Source organism: Podarcis raffonei, chromosome 17, assembly GCF_027172205.1.
Source record: "Podarcis raffonei isolate rPodRaf1 chromosome 17, rPodRaf1.pri, whole genome shotgun sequence".
Taxonomy (NCBI): domain Eukaryota; kingdom Metazoa; phylum Chordata; class Lepidosauria; order Squamata; family Lacertidae; genus Podarcis; species Podarcis raffonei.
Window position 1 is genome coordinate 41,255,300 of NC_070618.1, and position 19,691 is coordinate 41,274,990.

The 19,691-nt window shown below is 47.9% G+C and overlaps 1 protein-coding gene across 1 annotated transcript in view; it reads right to left on the bottom strand.

Annotated features, from left to right (window-relative positions):
• The window catches only part of LOC128404812 (caM kinase-like vesicle-associated protein), a 40,900-nt gene extending 28,114 nt beyond the window's left edge, over positions 1–12,786 (bottom strand). The window contains exon 1 of the mRNA XM_053370759.1: positions 12,597–12,786. The gene's annotated coding sequence lies outside the window, so the exon portion shown is untranslated. The remainder of the gene's footprint in view (positions 1–12,596) is intronic.
• Between the last annotated feature and the right edge of the window lie 6,905 nt (positions 12,787–19,691).

Here is a 19,691-nt window from a genome sequence, read left to right on the forward strand (position 1 = left end):
GCTCACACCCTACCTTGTGTTGTTTGCAACAGGAGATGCAAAACCAGTAGAGGCCCACCTGACACTCAGGTAGGGAACCAAGGAATGCCTGTGAGTTTTTCCGTCAAAGTGTCAAGGTGCAGGGGAGGGGGGTGCTCAGGCACACAAATGGCCACACAGCTTGAACATCTGTGTCAAGACTGGCATCTGTGCCAGTGCCACATTCACATGCCCCACAAAGTGCACACACACCGCTGAGGGCATGCCTCTGCGCACATACCAGGCTTCGTCCCGGCTCAGGCAGCGCAAGTGTCTCACGGACAAAAAAGCAATTTACATGCAGATAGGCATAAGCAACCATGCTTAGCTGCACAAACATGCCATGCCACAAACCCAAGGGAGGGTGCACTGAGGCACCAAGCCATGAACAGTTGCCGGATCTCAGAATGAACACACATAATGTGGTGCATCTGTATATAGATATTTTGCACACACACACACCCCACTGGAGACAGAAATGCAAATCTGCATACCAGCACAACCAGTAAGTATATTGTAAGCAGATGGCTGTATTTTGTGACTATGCAGGGGGACCTCTTCATTAGGCATGTTATGACTCCACTGGAAAACATAAACCGTGGGATACAAGGGTGGCCAAGGCACCCCATGGCACGGGAGATCCCTTCCAAACCTGGGCTCCCTTACTAGCTACCCTCCTATACATCTTTATGCATGCACACACAGACAGAGGTACCTCCTTGGCTACCCCATTTGCACTGGGCGGGAGAGCGCCACCTTCTGCTGGGGCCACAGAGGAGACAGCGTGAAAACCCTTCTATGAAGGATGATCAGTGGCATGTCCCATTCATGAATCTTGGAGACAATGGGAAGGAAATCTCCCGGAACTTCTCAGGTTCATACAAGGAAGCTGTATCTAACCAAACTGGAATTCTAAAGCCTTTTCTCTCTTCTTTGAAACACCTGACCCTCTCACGTGCTGCAACACTTACTGCTTTTGAAATTGCACCCTCTTTCAAATGCGGTTTGGCATATCACACAGCAGGGGTTGCAGGTGCCGCTGCTGACTGCTCTTGGAGGAAAACAAAACAAATATCACATGGTAGTCGCCCCCCCCCCCGGCCTCTATAGAGTGCCATGAACATCGATGGTGCTAAGTAAACAAGCAGGGACCTTGGCCTTTGACTTTATATGATTTGAAGTCGGGCTGTACATTTTTCTTGGCTTTATTGTTTTATCTTTTTGTAAACCACTTTGTGGGTTGATTTTCTTTCTTTTCTTTTCTTGCAATCAAGCAACGTATAAATTTTATTAAATAAATATTAAATAAAATGGACATTTAATTGCTAAATATTACAAACATTTCAAGTTCTCTATATTGTAGGGGGTGCGTGGAATCTGGTACCAGAACAAGAAAACTGTATTTAGTGGATGTGCTTCAGTATTCACCACAAATATAGCAGACAACAACTAATATGCAGAATCAGATAATAGGATTTTCTATTTGTATGCCAGCTTTCTCCTAATGCATCCCCCGATTTTCTCTCTTTCTCTCTCTCTCCCCCATGCTTTTTAACATCTATATGAAGCCTCTGGGAGAGATCATCAGGGGGTTTGGGCTGGGTGTTCATCACTATGCAGATGATACCCAGCTCTACCTCTTTTAAATCGGAACCAGTGAAGGCGGTGAAGGTCCTGTGTGAGTGTCTGGAGGCGGTTGGAGGATGGATGGCAGCTAACAGATTGAGGTTGAATCCCGACAAGACAGAAGTACTGTTCTTGGGGGACAGGGGGCGGGCTGGTGTGGGGGACTCCCTGGTTCTGAATGGGGTAACTGTGCCCCTGAAGGACCAGGTGCGCAGCCTGGGAGTCATTTTGGACTCACAGCTGTCCATGGAGGGGCAGGTCTATTCTGTGTCCAGGGCAGCTGTCTACCAGCTCCATCTGGTACGCAGGCTGAGACCCTCCCTGCCCGCAGACTGTCTGGCCAGAGTGGTGCATGCTCTAGTTATCTCCTGCTTAGACAGGATCAATAGGAATATTAATGCCATGGTTTCTTCCAACTGCTCAGCCTATATGTCTATGTGTAGAAAACCCCTCCTAATGCAGCAGGAAACACCAGATGCCTGCAGTGACCTTTGTTCCAAGAGAGCCAAACCCAAGGGGGATGCTGAGACCCCTTAGATCTCTTACTGTTCCAAGATTGTGGTGCATATTTTCCTTTCTAACCTCCTTAACCAAGCTAGCCAAATTTTTAGTTTCAAATCCCACCTTTTGCCATAAGTTCACCAGATAGCCTTAAAGAAACCACCTTCTCTAAGATGGGACAGACAGAAGTTTTGAAGAGACTTAATAGTGGGGTTCTAGTTGGTTTTGCTCCTTGTGGTGCACTCATATATTTCCTTTGTCCTTTTGGTTTGAACAGGTGTTGCAAGCTTTCCAAATAATGCCAAAAACCTCCCAAACCTGTTTACCAGAAGCAGATGTAGGGGAAATGCACACACTATGAATAGTGATCCCTCTTTCTTTTCTTTTCTTTTCTTTTTTTCTGATAACAAAATAAAACTTCATGAGACAAACACATAAAAACTAATCCAAACCAAACCAAGGCTGACATAGGATGTTATATTCACAAGAAGAAATGATAAAGCTGCTTATTCGGATATTTGCAATAAGATGCAGACAGGTAAGTGGAGAGTACAGTCATAAGAAATGAGAGCAATAAGTGTGGCGCATATGACTTTAAAAATATACAGAAACATAGACCCACAACTGAAACTATCAGAGACATAAGGAGTGCCAATAATAAAGGGCTCTATATTACATCAAGAAACTTTTTCAAGCAATTAGGTGTCCTTATCCCAAATTTCATGAGAAGCTCGTAAAGTTAAAGGGACCCCTGACCATTAAGTCCAGTTGCAGACGACTCTGGGGTTGTAGCTTTACTGGCTGAGGGAGCCGACATTTGTCTGCAGACAGTTTTTCCATGTGGCCAGCATGACTAAGCCGCTTCTGGAGAACCAGAGCAGCGCACAAAAATGCCATTTACCTTCCCGCCGGAGCAGTACCTATTTATCTACTTGCACTTCATGCTTTCGAACTGCTAGGTTGGCAGGAGCAGGGACCAAGCAACGGGAGCTCACTCCATCACAGAGATTTGAACTGCCGACCTTCCGATATTCAAGCCCTAGGCTCTGTGGTTTAGACCACAGGGTCACCTACGTCAAGAAGAGACAAATGTATTTTTTCTTTTTTAATGTATTCATTTACATAAATCCCACCAAACTGAGACAACATGTTTTTCCTTTAAAAAAATGGGTGTACCATATAAGTTTTTAATGTCCTGCATTTTTCCATATATTACTCCACCACAATTATTTATTTCAGACTATGTTTTCCAGTTTATTTCCGACTATGTTTTCCATATTTGGGCAATTGGTGGACTTGCAGCAATAAGAAAGTAATTTAACAAATCTTTCAATTTTATATTTTTATTCTCTTCTTTAAAAAAGTGAATAGTGGTCTCTCTTTCAAACTGCCTTCAGCTCTCTGGAAAAACAATAACAGGCTGTTGTTTATTTCTGGCCTTAACCTCATTCCCTTCCTTGTTCAGTGGGGATTATAATATTGACCTATCTTACAGAATAGTTGTAAGGATTACTCAGGTAATGTCTGTGAAGTATTTTTCATTTTCTAAGTGCAATGAGTGCCTATTGCTACAACCAGAACTACTTTCTATGACTATATTCTGTTCAAATTCCCATCTGAGTCCTAGAGCCTAAAAGAAAAATTGAATAATTTGTTTGTTAGACAAAGTCAAATCCACACCATACATTGAAAGCCCATTTATACCACTTTAACAGAGCTATAATTCCCAGCACCCTTAATCCACTACAGTTCCCAGGATTATTGGGAGCAGGGAAGCCATGGGCTTGGCATATATGATGCGAGTGTACCTTGAAGGCCACACTTTCCCTCAAATATGGAGCCCAAGATGACTTACAACAGGCATGAAAATGTATGTGTGTAAATGGGAAACAAAAAAAGAAACATACATAAAACTACTATAAAATCAATAAAATTCCATGAGCTACAGAGTAGACAAGAGAGTAGCAGATCAGTTAAATACAATAGTAAATACTCTTCAACCAAATGCCTGGTGAAATAAAACAATCTTTAGTTTCGATCCCCAAGGAATAAGTTTCAGAACTGGGGAGCCACCACAGAAAATGCCCTGATGGGACAGGTCACCCTCCTAGTGTCTCAGGGGTGGGGGTGAGACTGCAAACAGGATCTCTCCAGCTGACCCCATGGCACGTGGTGAACAGGATAGGGACAGACATCCATTTAGGTACCTGGGTCCCAAGTCGTTCAGGGCTTTAGAGGCTAATAAAGGTAAAGGTACCCCTGCCCGTACGGGCCAGTCTTGACAGACTCTAGGGTTGTGCGCTCATCTCACTCTAGAGGCCAGGAGCCAGCGCTGTCCGCAGACACTTCCGGGTCACGTGGCCAGCGTGACGAAGCTGCTCCAGCGAACTGGCACCAGAGCAGCACACGGAACGCCGTTTACCTTCCCACTATAAAGCGGTCCCTATTTATCTACTTGAACCTGGGGGTGCTTTCGAACTGCTAGGTTGGCAGGTGCTGGGACCGAGCAACGGGAGCGCACCCCACCACGGGGATTCGAACCGCCAACCATGCGATCGGCAAGTCCTAGGCGCTGAGGTTTTACCCACAGCGCCACCTGCGTTCCATAGTTAGAGGCTAATAGCAATATCTTAAATAATGCAAGGTAATTCACAGGCCCCTTCATGGATCACGTCCCCTTCATGGATCACTGCCTTGCTGTGGCGAAGGGGCTTGAAGAACTCAGAGAAGCTATGAACTATGCCGAGCAGGGCACCCAAGATGAACAGGTCATAGTGGAGAGTTTTGACCAAACGTGATCCACCTGGAGCAGGAACCGGCAAGCCACTCCAGTATCCCTGCCAAGAAAACTCCATGGACAAAGACAACAGGCATATAAAAGTTATGATGCTGGAAGATGAGCCCCTCAGGTTGGAAGGCGTCCAACATGCTACTGGGGAAGAGCGGAGGACAAGTACAAGTAGATTCAGAGCTGATGAAGCGGCTGGGCCAAAGCCGAAAGGACGCTCAGTTGCGGATATGCTTGGAAGCAAAAGGAAAGTCCAATGCTGTAAAGAAAAATATTGCATAGGAACCCGGAATGTAAGAACCATGAACCTGGGTAAGTTGGATGTGGTCAAAAATGAGATGGCAAGAATAAATATTGACATCCTGGGCATCAGTGAACTAAAATGGATGGGAATAGGCGAATTCAGTACGGATGACCATCATATCTACTACTGTGGGCAAGAATCCCGTAAAAGAAATGGAGTGGCCCTCATAGTCAACAAAAGAGTGGCAAAAGCTGTACTGGGATGCAATCTCAAAAATGATAGAATGATCTTGATACGAATCCAAGGCAGACCTTTTAACATCACAGTAATCCAAGTTTATGCACCAACTACTGGTGCTGAAGACAATGAAATTGACCAATTCTATGAAGACTTACAACACCTTCTAGAAATGACACCAAAGAAGGATGTTCTTCTCATTATAGGGGATTGGAATGCTAAAGTAGGGAATCAAGAGATAAAAGGAACAACTGGCAAGTTTGGCCTTGGAGATCAAAACGAAGCAGGGCAAAGGCTAATAGAGTTCTGTCAAGAGAACAAGCTGGTCATCACAGACACTCTTTTCCAACAATACAACACATGGACATCACCAGATGGCCAGCATCAAAATCAGATTGATTATATTCTCTGCAGCTAAAGATGGAGAAGCTCTATACAGTCAGCAAAAACAAGACCTGGAGCTGACTGTGGCTCAGATCATCAGCTTCTTATAGCAAAATTCAAGCTTAAACTGAAGAAAGTAGGAAAAATCACTGGGCCGGCAAGATACAATCTAAATCAAATCCCTTATGAATACACAGTAGAAGTGAGGAACAGGTTTAAGGATTTAGATTTGGTGGACAGAGTGCCTGAAGAACTATGGATGGAGGCTCGTAAAATTATACAGGAGGCAGCAACGAAAACCATCCCAATGAAAAGGAAATGCAAGAAAGCAAAGTGGCTGTCCAACGAGGCCTTACAAATAGCGGGAGAGAGAAGGCAAGCAAAATGCGAGGGAGATAGTGAAAGATACAGGAAATTGAATGCAGATTTCCAAAAAATAGCAAGGAGAGACAAGAAGGCCTTCTTAAACGAGCAATGCAAAGAAATAGAGGAAAACAACAGAATGGGAAGAACCAGAGATCTGTTCAAGAAAATCGGAAATATGAAAGGAACATTTCGTACAAAGATTACCATAATAAAAGACAAAAGTGGTAAGGACCTAACAGAAGCAGAAGACATCAAGAAGAGGTGGCAAGAATACACAGAGGAATTATACCAGAAAGATATGGATGTCTCGTACACCCCAGGTAGTGTGCTTGCTGACCTTGAGCCAGACATCCTGGAGAGTGAAGTCAAATGGGCCTTAGAAAGGACTGCTAATAACAAGGCCAGTGGAAGTGATTATATACCAGCTGAACTATTTAAAATTTTAAAAGATGATGCTGTGAAGGTGCTACACTCAATATGCCAGCAAGTTTGGAAACCTCAGCAGTGACCAGAGGATTGGAGAAGATCAGTCTACATCCCAATCCCAAAGAAGGGTAGTGCGAAAGTATGCTCCAACTACTGCACAATTGCACTCATTTTACACGCTAGCAAGGTTATGCTTAAAATTCTACAAGGAAGGCTCAAGCAGTATGTGGACCAAGAACTCCCAGAAGCTGGATTTAGAAGAGGCAGAGGAACCAGAGACCAAATTGCAAATATGCGCTGGATTATGGAGAAAGCTAGAGAATTCCAGAAAGACATCTACTTCTGCTTCATTGACTATGCAAAAGCCTTTGACTGTGTCGACCACAGCAAACTATGGCAAGTTCTTAAAGAAATGGAAGTGCCTGATCACCTCATCTGTCTCCTGAGAAATCTCTATGAGGGACAAGAAGCTACAGTTAGACCTGGATATGGAACAACTGATTGGTTCAAAATTGGGAAAGGAGTACAACAAGGCTGTATATTGTCTCCCTGCTTATTTAACTTATATGCAGAATTCATCATGCGAAAGGCTGGACTGGATGAATTAAGATTGCCGGAAGAAATATCAACAACCTCAGATATGCAGATGACACAACCTTGATGGCAGAAAGTGAGGAGGAATTAAAGAATCTTTTGATGAGGGTGAAGGAGGAGAGCGCAAAATATGGTTTGAAGCTCAACATCAAAAAAATGAAGATCATGGCCACTGGTCCCATCACCTCCTGGCAAATAGAAGGGGAAGAAATGGAGGCAGTGAGAGATTTTACTTTCTTGGGTTCCATGATCACTGCAGATGGTGACAGCAGCCACGAAATTAAAAGACGCCTGCTTCTTGGAAGAAAAGCAATGATAAACCTAGACAGCATCTTAAAAATCAGAGACATCACTAGATTTTGGAATTGGTGTTACATAATCCCTACAGGTTGCTCCACTGGCAGCCTGGTAGCAGAATTTTGCACAGTTGAAGTGTCCAGACCATCTTCAAGGAAAGCCCTGCATAGACTGCTTTGCAGTAATCTATCCCAGATAGGTCACTGAGGCCAGGCTAGCTCAGTCCAGGAACAGCCCTAGTTGGTGCACCAACCAGAAGTGGGCTAAGGCACTCCTTGCTACTTGGGCTTCCAATGAAAATTTGGAATTGAGGGATACCTCAAACCAGACACTTGCTTCTTTGGGTGCTGGCAGGTATGCTGTCCTCCTAGCCCTGGACAAATAGATCTCCTCAGTTCTCTCCTCAGGATTCATCTTCAGTTCATTTTCCCTCATCCAGACACCGACTTCCAGGTGTTGATCCAAACACTAAACAGCCTCTCCGGATTAGAGTGGAAAAACTGAGTTGGGTGTGATCCACGCTTTACCTCAAAACTCCAGAATACAGTTCCCAGCAGTTTCATTCATGGTATCATCATCATCAGCCTGTGACCATGGATGTCCTGTTCTTAATTTGCTTTGCTGTTTAACCTAGTATCACATGGCAATTGCTTCCATAAGCCAGGGCTGGGGAACCTCTGGCCCTCCAGATTTTGAGCCTATCATCCCTGGCCATTGGCCATGCTGGCGATAATGAGACTTGGAGTCCAACAAGGTCTGGAGAGCCTCTCCAACTCCCCACCACAAGAGAACATTGATATCTCAAATGCATACTCTGCCCTTCAGGCATTCTCAAGACAGCTTATAAAAGAATCATAGAATTGTAGTGTTGGAAGGGACCCCAAGGGTCATCTAGTCCAACCCCCTGCAATGCAGAAATCTTTTGTTCAACATGGGGCTTGAACCCAGGACCCTGAGAGTATGAGTCCCACGCCCAACTGACTGAGCTATCCCAACTCCTGGGATAACTTTTACAGATACAGTACTAAAAATAAAATTTACAGATACTACAAAACAATAACAGAACAACAGCATAGCCAGGCCTGGCAGCAAGACCCATCACAGTGCGCATTTGCCAGGGCCAAGCACCTTGGCCTGGTCCAGCAGAGCGGACACTGCCACTGCCCCCAAGAGTTGTCCAGCTCCAGGCCCCAGCTTCCCGGCATGCTCCAGCTTGCTCCCGGCCTCACCAGCTAACAGTGCTCAAATGGGCTAAGGGGATGCTCAGTTCTCTGCTCCATTACAGCAAAGCTGCTGGGCAAAGCCTTTCCCTTGCAAAGGGGAGGCTGAGGTTGGCGACTGCAGCAGTGGCAGCCCTAGGAGGGAAAGCAGTGGGGGGCACAGGGTGGGGCAGATGGGGACTGCTTGGTGCTGGAGGGGGCTTGCTAACACACCCACACCCATAAAATTGGGGGCCAGGTGTGCTCAAGGGATTATTCTGTGTTATGTGAACAAGTTTTTCCATTTGGTTTGGCCTGAATTTCAGCAGATGGGCTGGTTCACACATGTGTCTGCATTTCTCAACACTTGGTTCCTCTACACTTGCTGACTGGCAGCTGTAAATGTGAGAATTGACTCAGACCAAAAAGCACGGTAGCCTTGGAGGAGACAGGAAAGTTCTCCTCTGTGGGTGTCAGATCTGTGGTGGCCAAGGCATGCGAGCATGTTGTGCTTGCGGTGCCTATGGGAAGCAGTGCCTGATGCTCTGAGAGAAAGTAACTCATTCACTCCTAATTTTATAAATGGCTATAAACCCCTCAGCTGGTTGTCTTCCCACCCACCTCCAACCTAAAAATCTCTGACCTCTGAAGCCTTTTCCCCTAAGCAAGATGCCTCATGGGAAACATGTTCCGCACACCATGTGTGTGAGGCATGTTCCTAGTCCCAGATCAGGAGCCTCGGGGTCCGGCTCCTTTCTTGCTCACTCTGCTGCCCCACTTGTGAATGCAGCTTCCTCATGGCAATTCATGCCCGACCTTTCTCTGCTTTGAGCCTGGACCTGATTGCCACAGTGGCAAAGCCAGTCAGGGTACATGATCTGTGTGGGTTATTCTGTCCAGAAGAAGGTCTAGCAGGAACAGGGATGGCTGAACCTGGAGGGCATCAGGGCTGCTGCTGCTGCTGCGGACAAGAGAATCCCGGCTCATCGGAAACCCCTCCAAGGGGAAGAGAGGCAGCTAAGAGGCAGCGCATCCTCAGGCTCAGTGCAGCTGGCACCTCCAGACAGGGCTAAGAGAGATCCTTACAGAAACCCTGTAGAATCACACCAGTCAGTGCACAATGCGACTGGGAAACGCTTTAATGAGGTCGAGAAGGAAACCAGGATCCAGGGTGGAAGGGGAAGCAAAGTTAATTTTCACCTAACAGGTTGTGCTGGCTCTGAGTGTGAATGCACTCACAGGCTACTGTCTAAAAACCAGAGAGTCTAACTTCCTTGCACCCCTCAGAAAGAAAGAGAGAAAAAGAAAGAGAGAACATGCATTATCCCACAAAGGACAGAAGGTGCAAATAGGATTGTCCAAGAGAGTTGGAGACCATGCCAGAGAATTGTTTCCTAATTTCCCAAGTTCAGTGAGAAGGTCCATCCTTATTCTACCACCCAGGTGATCCCAGGTAAGTGATCTGCTGATCATTGTCCCATTTGGTGCCTCCACAGCAAATACGCACAACTCGATAGAAGGGTTTTCAAGGAAAGATCCCCAGATTGCATAACTCTGCCTTTGGGGAAAGGGATGGGGGAGATATAAGAATGTTTCTGCTTGGATGAGATTAATTTTAACATTTCCATACCTGGAGCACAGGACTGAGCAGGCAGGAGATGCTTCATGAGAGCATAATGGAAGCCCTGACCAAAAATCCACTGAGTCCTGCATCCCATTTTCCATAGCGGTCAGCCAGATGCATAAACCAGGGGCAAAGGCACGAGCCCCCTCCTGATTCTGCCTCCCAGCAACTGACCTTGTGTGGTGCACTGCCTCTGAACATGGAGGTTTTGTGGAGCGTTTCTGCCATGACCACTAGCCTTTGATAGATCTATCCCCCTGAATTCATCTGATCTCCCTTCAAAGCTACCTGTGACAGTGAACCATCACGTTATCCTCCAGCAATGAATTCTGTAAATTAATAATGTGACAAGTGCTTTCTTTTGTCTGTCCTGAATCTACTGCCAATCAATTTCATTGAGTGATCCTAAGCAGTCACAGCATTATGGGAGAGGGAGAATATATATTCAAAAGTCCCCTGTGATCTTATCCTCTTTCAGAGCTGAGTTAGTTTAATCCATGCGCTTACAACATGCAGTTGTGCAGCACACTCACAAGTCTAAGCACACACGCACACAACAAGGCACATGCTCAAGATCTCCTAACAAGGAATAGAAGGCATTACAACCACTCTTATGTGCCAGAAGGGTTACAGAACAGGTTTTTCCTATTCTCCATGCATGTTTAGTCCTGATATAACTCTACAAGCAGAATTGTGTGAGAACAGAGGGGTTAGGGAATTGGAGACCTCAGTTTGTTGCACATCCAAGCGTCATAATTGACAACTGAGAATTATTGGAACAGAATGTGCAACACAGTTTAGACGTAGGCACACACATGATAATGCAAATATTATTTGATCTAATGAATCAATCAGATGTTGTTAATGCTACACAGAACCCACAGGGTATCAGCAGAAGCGCTAACAGATTATTAGGAGACAAGGTCCACTAGGTAGTCTGTCCTATTTTCAAAATAGTGCAACAGAAGTCAGTGTAGAAATGGGACTCCTAAGAGGTGGAAGGGAGAGGATCTCAAACTCTTGAAGGAAAGGGCAAGGTGTGTCAGGGAGTAAGCCGGCCACTGAGATCATGTCCCAGGTCTCCTGGAATCATCTTTCCAGAACCATGAGGATTACTGATTCTCAGAAGTCCAGTGGACTTCCCATATACCATGCTGACTCCACCACCAGAACTGAATTTTGTGATCCTTCTTCTGTAATAAACTGTAGTAGCTGATGACTGTTATTTTAAATCCAATAGATTGCAGTAAAAGACTATGCTTGTGGGGGGTGGGGGGGTGGGGAGAGAGAGAGAGAGAGAGAGAGAGAGAGAGAGAGAGAGAGAGAGAGAGACCCTGTGAGCAATGCAGCACACACACACACTTGTAAAGTTCCTGCCAAGGCACTGGAAAGAACCCTGTGACTTGCATGCACATGCTACCTAAACACATCTATCTGTCCATGCACACAAATGTAGCTAGGTGAGAACAATGGTCTATTGATTCACACATGTGCTTGCTCAAAGACACATAGGTGGTCATATACCAACCAATAGAAAAGCATACAAACAGGAGATACGTATGCATTAGAGCATATGAATGCATTTGCAGAGATCCCTGGATGCATTATCTTTCACAGACACAAAAGATTCAAAATAATGTGGATACATAAACACACACACACGTTTGAACCCACTTCTACTGTGTAAATCATATATAATTACAAACACACCAATACAGCTATATTGTAGTCCATTTTCGCCTGTGTGTGTGTGTTTGAGAGATGTAGAATGAGCTTTTACAAAGCTCCTACTGCCTGGCAGGCGTTTGAGTGCATCAAATACATTGGCAGGAGCTTTAAAAACCCCTTTCTTCTGATTGTGTGCACGTGTGCTCTCTTATACGGTGCTGCCAGTGCCTTTTATTCACCGCTTTCCCTCAGCACCCAAAGTGCCTCTGCTCTTTCTCCTTTACTGTGCAGCCCTCTTCTCACAGCCCTGTCCTCAACCCAGAGGGAACTTCTGCCCCGTCCCAAAGATGCTCCTAAACTTTCTGGGTGTCTAAAGAATGGAATCGCTTGAGCTGTGGCGCACCCAGCATGCTGCCCCTCCCATTTCCAGGTCAGAATCCTAGCCCACCTTTGTATCCCAACTTCTGGTTCTTGCGCCCCAGTCTCCAGTCACAATCTTAGCTCCATGCACGCCCTGCGCGCCACCTGCGGTCCATCCATTCCTGCATCCTTCTCCCGCGTACTTGCGCGAAATGCAAACTCCTCCATCCCCCAGCCCTCCTGTTGCCCCCTCCCGATTCCTACCTGGGGGGAGCTGCGCGTCCCTCCCCCTGCTGGGGCTGGCGGGATGAGTTCCCACGTTACAGCTTGCCACGGGGCACAGGGTCGGCAGCTTGGGATGGCTCAGCCATGGCACGGAGCTGCCTGCCTCTGCGCTCCCTGGCAGAGTGTGTGAGCACAGCCTGCCTGGCAGAGAGCCCAAGGAGAAGAAAGCAGGGGCGGGAGCGGCTGCTGGGGCGGGGGGCGCCGAGGGAGGAGAGACCCAGGAACACATGGAGAGCCCGAGGCTGGGGACATGTGATTTAGGCAAAGAGAGGGCAAGAGGGAGGGTGGACGTGTGTGTGTATGTTTGTGTCAGAGGCAGTGTGCCAGCTCTGTGAAATATTTCATGTGTGTGTGAGCGCGTGCGTGCAAATGCACGCACATCAGCACATGTGAGAATGGTCCCTCAGTCGCTGCGCATCTTCGTGGCTCTGCCTGCCTCAAGGGACCTGTACTTACCTGCGCCACATCCTTTACATCTGCTTCTCTCTGACGTTTGCACAGCAGGTGGTTGTGGCTGCCGGGCGGGGGGCGGGGAGGGGGAGTTTGGTATGTTGGCAAGTATTTGCAGAGCTGCCCGGGCGTGCAGCGAAGCGCCACTTTGCTCCTCTCCGACCACCGCAGCTGTGGAAGAGGAGGACCAACGGGTGCAAGTTTGTGTTTGCGAGCCGGTTGCTGATGCATTTGTGCCTTTCCACCACAAAAGAGAGGTGGGGCTGCCTGTGTGAGGGGGGGGGAGAGGTTATAGTCCTGTTATCCCAGTTGGGATCTTCCTTTAGACTAGTATATCAGAGACCTCTCTCTCTTTCTCCTCTGTGTGCGTTTCTGTCACAGAGACTCTCTCTGTGTGTAGTAAGTTTTGGGATACATCAATGTATGCTCTTGCGAATTGTCAATTCTGAAGACTCAATAGATGGCTTTTGTTTTATGATCAGCGTTTGCCTCTCATATTTGGTATTAGCAAGCAGCTTTTCTCCAGATCAGAAGAGTGATCGTGTTGTTGTGCTGCTCTTTATATTCTCCACCCACCCACCCACCCCACCATCTCCATTTCTGCTTCTTTTGTAACAGGCTTCTTGGTTTGCCGGCATTTCTCCCCGTTTTTGCTTCCCATCTGGCATATTGATCACACAGGTCAAGCGACATGCTGGGGGCTGCCTGACACCTGAAGGTCCCCCTCTTGGACTCATCACACTGTAAAAAGAAACAGAAAGCCAGCATCCGCAAACCCTTCCTCCCCGTGGCAGCAAAGGAAAGGGAACAGGACACAGCCGGGGTAGGATGGTGGGCTGTGAACATCATACCAGAGAACTCTGCTTATGAAGGCAGCTTTGAAACAAATAAACAAATATGTGTGTCTGTATACATGCAGTGACGGGTAAATCAAGGGGTACAACTGGATAGCAAGATACAGGGATGCATGGAAGGGGCTTGGAGCAGGGGCAAGTGATGGGAACTGGGAGAAAGGGACAAAATGACCAGGGACTGCACTAATGCAACTGTTCCTAAGAAATTCGGTGCCTTCCCATATTTTCTCTGTAAACAACTGTGCATTTTTATGTAGCTGATTATTTGCATGGAGCTGTAGAGCTGGAAAATTCTAGAACCAAATGCATTTCCTTTAGGTGTGTGCATACAGTATATGCAATGGCCTGTTTGCATTCATTCTATTGCAGCAGTTGCATAAACCTCTGGTGTGTTATGGAGCCTGGGCTTATAAATCAGCAGGGGGCGTTTAACTCTGTGCACTTGTGGTTTGGTTTTTTTGCAGTTTCTTCCAGAAAGAGCAGTATGTGTGCATGTGCATAATATTTCCTAAGGGGTGTGCAGACCTTTGTGATGGTGCCTCACCCCATGCACAAGTGCATCATAAGTGCCACAGTGGCACCAACTTGAGAGCAACGAGAGCAACATCTGTCTGAATGTGTAATCTGCAAATCTATTTGCTGCAGCAGGAACCTCTGTGGGTGTGAGATACACAATTTCCGCTGTGGAAGGAGGGGGGTGGCAGGACGCTTGGGTTCTACTCAAAGCCCTAGGCCATGCAGGTTGGGCACACAGCCTTATTTGGTAGTGGCAATTAGGAAATGTCAAAACTCTGGACTTAAAATGGACTTTCCTCATGGCAATGTGCTTCAATTGCTTCAAAAAGTGGTAAGCCAGCCCTGTGACACACTGAGTGCAGCTCAGCCTTCTGACCCCAAACCCGCCAACTGCTATTAAGCAAACCCACTTCCTGGAAGAACGGAGGCGGAAGCAAGAGGAGAAGCAACCAATAGCTCATTCTGCCATTGAGTAGCCGTCCCTGGGAATCACCCTGTGGGGAGTGCGCTGTTGCACTCAGGTCCTGCTTGGGAGCTTCCCCTGGGCAGCTGGTTGGACAGTGAGATGAGGGACTGCATGGGCCTTTGGCCAAATCCTGCAGGTCTCGTCTTACAAGAAAGAGGAACAAGAAAGAGGAGCAGAGGCTGAGGTTAAGGGAGGTCACAAGTCGGAAAGCCAAGGGCTGGAATAGCAGGAGCCAAGCATTGGGATACATTAAGAGAGAGCAAAATGTGGCCTTGTTCCAGCTGGAGAGCAGACAGGGCCAGGTCCCTCTCCCTTTGCGGCTTTAAGTGGGGCGTTATCTACATCTGATCCTTTTTGCGGCTCCTCATGTAGCCAAACTAGTATAATCCAGGCCAAAGAGAAATGTATCAGCAGCTCAAGGGAAGCTTCACGGCTTTGTTGTTTACTGAATTTTGATCCTGCCCTTCCTCCTGAAGCAGCACAGGGAGCAAACTGCGTTCCCAACTGCGGTGCAAGTCCTTCTCTTCTGCTGATGCTGGGCAGCCAATGACAATCTCTGTTTGGACCCCATTCTCTCTGCTGGCCAGAGGACAGGGGACCTGTGGTCCTCCGGCACTTGCTGAACTGGTCAGCCTGGCCAATGGTCACAGCTGTACAGGGCAATATTTGGAGGGTGCAGATTCCCCAGTCCTGCTTCCTGCATTCTCAGACCTGGCATTGTGTCCTCACACCCCACAGCTCTTAAATGTCAGACTAGCACCAGGAAGACTCAGGTTCAATTCCTGGTCAGCTACAAAGCTCACCGGGTGACTGTGAGCCAGTCAACCTATCTCAGCCTAACCTACCTTGCAAGGTCGTTGTGAGGATACACATAGATGGTGGTGGGAGGACCTTGTAAGCTCCTTGGGGGTAAGAGAAGGATAAAGACAACAGCCATAGCATGCTGCATATTTTTCTTAAAAACCAGCCACGACAGCGGCATTAGAAGGGAATCAGTGTTTCTTCAAAATATTAATAACAGTTTAATCTCCAGAGGGGCTCAGAGCTCCACACTCCTCTGCCCCTCCCTCCAGTCAGCATCTCACTTGGCTTTACTTCGCCAGTGACAGCTTAGAGCTTTCTAATCCCTTTCCTGGACCCTCCTAGCATGGTCACCAAATTTTAACTGAGAATACAGGGATGAACGCCCCACCCCAAAGTTGGGGAACTCACCCCTCTCCTCCCCAGCCTACATCCCTTCCTCAGTTCACCTCCTTTTGACTGTCTGTCACACATACGGAAGGATGCAGCCACCTCTGGGGTGGGACAAATAAGAGAACAGCCGTCCAGAACACCTCGGCACACTTGACAAGATGCAATCACAGCTCTGCTTGGGCTGTGAAAGGAAATTAGCACCATTTGCTGAATGGGAGCAGCCGTACCCGATTTAGGAACTGCTATTCCCAGAGAGACTGTCGAATGCTGATGAAAAGCAAAGAAGGGAAGGAGTTCCTGGGTTCTGGCTGGAGCTCTGAAGGGAGAATAAGCAATTTTAGTGCCTGATGGGGCCAGGGTCATAGCTAGGGAGTGGTGAGGTGGGCACCCGCCAGGGGCGCAGGCAATGGGGGGGGGGCACAAAATCAGCTAAAAATATGTCCATAAATATAAATATTGATTATTGCCTCATAAGAAATGGTTTTAGAGGGTGAATTGAATGGGGGGGCAGGGTTGGAGGAGAGGCAGAAAGAAGAGCTAATTTGTCCATGGCTGGGGGAGCAACCTGGACGGTTCTGCCAGGGGCGCAAGATCACCCGGCTAGGGCTCTGGATGGGGCAGGGGAGCCGGAGACTCCCAGGCTATAGGCTCAGGTCAAAGAGCAGACAAAGTGGGGGAGGTATGGGGCTGGAAGCCAGGGCCCCCAGAGTGCTCTGCCCAAGCCTCCCACTGCCTGCTTGCAGAGGGTGGCGTCAGCACCAGGATGAGCGTGAGTCACATCTGCTCTTTGAGGCTGCTTCTCTCCCCCCCTCCCTCCCTCCCTTCAACAGGATAATGACTTCTCTTCGCTGCTGTAAACCCTTAAAGATGTGCAACTCAGAGAAAGCTCTGGCCATGCACGGCATTATGGGGAGCGGAGAGGCGGCTGAACAAAGCTCCTTGTAGCAGGAAGCGAGAGGAAAATAAACTCAAATGAGACTGCATCTTTCTCTCTCTCTCCGTGTGTGTAAATGTTAACTCCAGAGAGGCTGCAGAGAAGGGATGCAAGGCACGCCCAGCAGTGGGAGGGAAAGCAATGGCTGCCAAGGGGTGTGTCTTGACAGGTGCTTCCAAGTCTGGTGATAAAGTGTGAAGGTAGACAGGGCAAAAGAACTTCCAGAGGAAGGAGGCATTGCTGAGCACCAGGAGGCCACGGCTCATGCCAAACGGCAGCCCAGTGAAGCAGCCGCTGGGAGTCCAGCATTGGTCTATGGAAGTGGGGCAGAATCACCAGGGAGGAGCATCACACACACACCCCGGCTCTACTTTCTTCTTCATGTTAGCCAGCACTATGTAACTAGAAGGCTGCAGCGGTGTGTCAAATGGTGAAGTTGGCCTGCAAGGGGAGCTGGAAGGTGCTGTTTCTCCCTCCATGTGCTTGGCCTTAGAACTGTACCTGTACCTTGGGGCAGGGGCAGGTAGATGGAGGCAGGGAGCAGAGAGAAATCTGGGACAGAGGAAAGTGGGTGTTTCATACGCAGGGGGTGGCAGGAGGAAGATGCTGTGCTCTACCAACCTGAGCCTGGATAGCTCAGTTGGTTAGACCATGGTGCTGATAACGCCAAGGTTGCAGGTTCGATCCCTGTATGGACCAGCTGCATATTCCTGCATTGCAGGGGGTTGGACTAGATGATCCTCAGGGTCCCTTCCAACTCTACAGTGCTATGATTCTGCTATGATTCTGCTACAACAGGCTAGCCAATGTTTTGAACTGCAGCTTCCATTGTCCCCAACCAGCATGGTCAGTGGTCAGGGATTGCAGGATCCATCGGCTATCCCTTCTCTAGACTATCTGCATTACAAAGCTGATGACTCAACAGCTAAAAGAGGCACAGAGGGCAGGTATAGGTTCTAGAAAATTCTCCCCCAACCCTCCCCACACCTGCTCCTTCAAACATTTGCTCGTCCTCTTCAACAGTGAAGGACTTTGACCCTGCAAACAGGTGCAAAAGCATTTAGTGAGGATTGAGCATCACTGGTGTTCCTCTTTGCTTGGTGCAATGGGGGGGGGACACCACAAACCAGCCACCGCCTTGTATCCCTCTCCATCCAGTAAAGGTACAGGGGAGGGTACTGCTTTTGAAAAGGACTGTCCACCCCATAATTTCCAGCAAAGGAAGGAGACAGGAGGAGTCCACCCTATCTTCTGAGATGCAGTGTTCATATGCAAATGCAGGAGAAAAGCCCGTGGTGAGTGACTAGGGCACCTCTTCTCTCAGAAAGCTTTGCTGGTTGCCATAGTCCTGTGGCACACGGAACAGAGCTCTGCTCTAATGCAACATGCCCCCACCCCCGCCGTTTTCCCACCACATGGAGGTGACTGCAAAAAAACCCTAGAGCTCTTCAAGGCCATCCATTCCCATGCTATTATTTACCAGCAACCAGCACTCAGGGAGGGAGGACTGTCACCGCAGCTTTATTGTTATGGCCAGGAAAGAAAGGCAGTGTATCACATGACTAATGGGGAAAGGGGGGTGGGGGCTTCCTCCCTAAAGGAATACCTGAAAAACAGAACAGGTGGTAGAGATTCAGGAATAGAACCACAAGTGCCCTTGATTTCAAGAACACAGATAAAAAAATGTGCATATTTCCTATGGTCAATTGTAAACTCTGCAGGCATAAATTTGTCTTCTGTGATTAGCAGGAGTTGCTAAATCTCACCCTCCCTGCCAGTCAGAGTGTTTAAACGTTTCCAAAAAGTTTTGCAACAGGCAGAAACCCAACAGGCACAGTTCCACTTTAGCATGGAGGCACAGACACAGGAAAGCTTCATCTGCTGGACTTCTGCCCCTGACATAGCTGCAAACGGTGGAAGAGCTCTGCTGGAAGTGTCTTTCAAAAAAGCCAGCAAGGTAACAAAATCCCCCCCACATGGTGCACATCTCTGCTTTTGTCTTGGGATCCTGGAGGGCTATAATCCAGACTCACGGCCAGTCCTGACAATACTGAGCAAGAGGGACACAGGATAGGCTCTGTAGATACACAGTCGATACACATACAAGGATGGGCAGCGACACACAGGATAAATATAGCACTCCACCGCAAGGCACCAGGAGGGCCATCTGCTCAAGGCCTGGCTTCAGCCAGGAGTGTGTGGTGCTGCCAAATTCTACTATATCCAAGGCAGGGCCAAGGAAAGGCCTGGCCGAAACCAAAGCAGACCTCAGGCCTCCCATTTCCCTTCGTGACAACAGCAGCTCTGAGTCCAAATGCTGATGTTTCCCCCTCCTTTTCAGCATTAGCCTGTTTCTTAACAGGCAACGCACAGGCTAACTCTTGACTGTATGCAGCGTCTGCCAGCATCCCAGGGCTCATTGTCGTGTTTCCTCATAACAACATGCACATGCAGCATCTCGACAACACAGCAGCTGGGATGATGGCAGCAGGGATATGTAGCAAATGCAATCGCCCTTGAAGCAGAACATCAAGGGAGTGGGGTGGCTGGCCTGGCCTACTCTATACTGTTCAGATTACACACCCCTTTTAGGTGGCTGAACATTCCCTTTCCAAACCCAGCAGAGAGAGAGAGAGAGAGAAGCAGGCAGTAAACACAAA